The following is a 2759-nucleotide window of genomic DNA, read 5'->3' as shown; positions in this document are numbered from 1 at the left end:
TCTGAGCAGAGTTGATTTAACTCTGGGGATTTTGCTGTGTAGAGTCTTTGTAATTTGCATTATATTTTTTTCTAAATTAGTCACACTGCACCTCTTAGCATTAGTCATTAAGTCACACAGCAGGCTCACATAATGATCCTGACTTAGAAAGTCAACCAGAACTGTTGTTCATACCTTGCTTTGTTTTTTCTTCTTCCCACTTGAGATCAAGTGCTCCTGGAACACACTACCCTGAGAAAGAAGCATGATTAATTATTCCTGCTCATTTTCCATAGAAAACACCGAAGACTTCATTTGCATAAAGCTGTTTTAACAACACATAACTTATTCAGTAGCTAAGGAAAATACTAGCCAACAAAAGTACTGTAAAATGAGCATGTACCAGACTTCACAGCATTGCGTGTGATCCAGTCTGAGCACTTAACCTCTTAAATGCCTGTGTGTTGTGAGTGATATGACAGATGCAGTGAGCACTCACTTGCTGTTCGATATATCCTGAGGAGTCTGTCTTTGAGAGGTAAAGGGCAGATCTGTCTTTCACGCTCGGGATAGGAGAGAATGTGTACTTAGGTTTATGCTCTTGATAGGAGGCAGATTCTCTGTCTTTCTTGAAATGTTTCTTATCTAATTCACAGGGAAAAAATATTGTTACAAAACTACAATCAGAATTGATTTATAATCTAAAAATAGTGACTCATATATTGCATATGCAACTTGTTGGAGCCATCTAAATAATTAAATATATATCATTAATTGTTAGTTTATCGATTATGACCCATTTTTCATTGCTTTATTTGACTTTTGTTTTTGGAATAAGAATTTATGGCATTTGATAGTAGATGACGTCATTGACGTTTGTTTTGGTATCACCTGAATGGAATTTTTGGAAAAATGATTTTCTTTGTTTGATCACAATTTAATTATTCATTAACTTGCATTATCTATTAAAGATTACAAAAAAATAAAATAAAAAAATAAAAAATAAAAACACAGAAACTACCTGAAGCAGAAATAGTATCTGTGGCATGCTATCTAAACAGATTTTGTAATAATTTTGTGTTTAATAAATTAAAGTCAAACCCAAGGCTCTTAAACCACTTTTATGTTGGATGATAATAGAAATAAGACAAGTGTCACCTGACCCAGTTCCTTGCCATTTAGTGGCTCTGATAGTGTGTATATATAGACTGGCACTGGTGTTAGTTTGCTTTTATCTGTGGGCTATTATTATACTTCAAGGACATATGGAAACTATTTTGCTCCACACATACTATATGAACATGTGATTGCAAAATATTTGGCATAGATTAATTTAAAAAAATTAAATTTGCTACAGTCAGTTGTCTGTTTACCTCTCAGATGTGCTATAACAATTGGATTGTATTTCTTAGCATGACCTCTAACTAAGCAAATACAGCGGCCTATACATTCCATTGTAAATCGTCAAAAAGAAACAACAGTGGTGTCAGCCGAATCCTGACCCTTTTTAAGCTTTCACATTCTCAGACGACAAAACACTCTGTGACAAAGCATTCCTGATTCATACTTCTGATCTTAGCATTTTTTACTATGGGAATTGTGAATTTTTTGTTAGCATCATTGAAGCATTTTTACAGATTTTTTGGGGGGATCGGCATCTTAAAACAATACTATATATATCAAGAGAGTAAATTATCAGATGTTATGGATTCAGAATGGTAAAATAGATATTATAATGATAGAAATCAGTTATTTAGCTGACACCAGAAGTTTGTTAATTAGTTCTTATCAGACAATCAAACACACTTTTTTGTATCTTCTGTATTAGTGTGCTTGATGTGACCTGAGAAAAAATCTTATTGAAGTTTCTGAATACAGAATTACAGTAGACCACTTATAATTATTGATGATGGGTGATGTAATTATGGTTTGGAGCAGCAAATGATCACACCAAATTATTGTAAAGCTGTTGTAAGCTTGATCAAAACAAAAGCTTTCCTTATGAAGCCAGGAGCACTAGAGGCAGTGTAGGTCTGTCAGCTGTAACTAATGACTATATTCAAGCATACCTCTGTTTTTCACACTGTAAGCTCTCATGGGACAAAAGGACAGGGCCCATCGCTGGCGCCACTCACGAGTCTGAGCTTAAAACGTTTGCATAGCTGGATGAGCACACAGAATAACAGGGCCATACAATACTGGGGTCTCGCTAGACGTTACTGTTTAACAAGGCTGAAAATTGTGCTCTCTGATTTGTTAAGAAAATGCATTTTGCCAAATTATTAAAAAAACAAATGTTGCATTTTAAGAAGCAGCGGCAGCAAAACATTTACCTAAGGATTTAAATGAAAATACTGTGCGTATAAGTTTACGTTTCATTTGATATTTGTGACACAGTCATGTGATAAAAGGGGCAGCTTGCATTTCCATTAAGCCTAATCTGACATAAATGGTGTAATCAAGGAATTATAAAGTATAGTTTTGGACAAGATCAAAGTCTTCTTTTGAGTTAAATTGTCCATCTCTTCCTGCTTCCTTTTTTCCCCCAATGCCCAATTAATTAATTTAGAAGTGGGTCAAATGGTTTAAACATTTATTTACATCTGTGATACAATTTATTAGATATCTTATAGATATTTCAAAGATGATCAAGTCAGATGAATGAAAGTTTCACAGAGACCAGCTCCCATTCACAGCTATTCAGGAGCAGGAATGGAGGGCACAGCTATTAGCCACCTAGAATGTGAGTGCTTTTGTGCTGCTGACAGCTGTCCAAATTA

The 2759-nt window shown here is 34.7% G+C and overlaps 1 protein-coding gene across 2 annotated transcripts in view; it reads right to left on the bottom strand.

Moving 5' to 3' along the window:
• LOC107589818 (xin actin-binding repeat-containing protein 1-like) overlaps positions 1-2759 on the bottom strand; it is an 11700-nt gene that overhangs the window by 8007 nt on the left and 934 nt on the right. For both annotated transcript variants that reach the window (XM_016278356.1, XM_016278354.1), the window contains exons 2-3: positions 479-624; positions 175-231 (exon numbers count right to left, since the gene is read on the bottom strand). The gene's annotated coding sequence lies outside the window, so the exon portion shown is untranslated. The remainder of the gene's footprint in view (positions 1-174; positions 232-478; positions 625-2759) is intronic.

The sequence above is a fragment of the Sinocyclocheilus grahami genome, unplaced genomic scaffold, assembly GCF_001515645.1.
Source record: "Sinocyclocheilus grahami isolate Dianchi unplaced genomic scaffold, SAMN03320097.WGS_v1.1 scaffold121.1, whole genome shotgun sequence".
NCBI lineage: Eukaryota > Metazoa > Chordata > Actinopteri > Cypriniformes > Cyprinidae > Sinocyclocheilus > Sinocyclocheilus grahami.
This window is presented reverse-complemented; position numbering and strand designations above follow the sequence as displayed.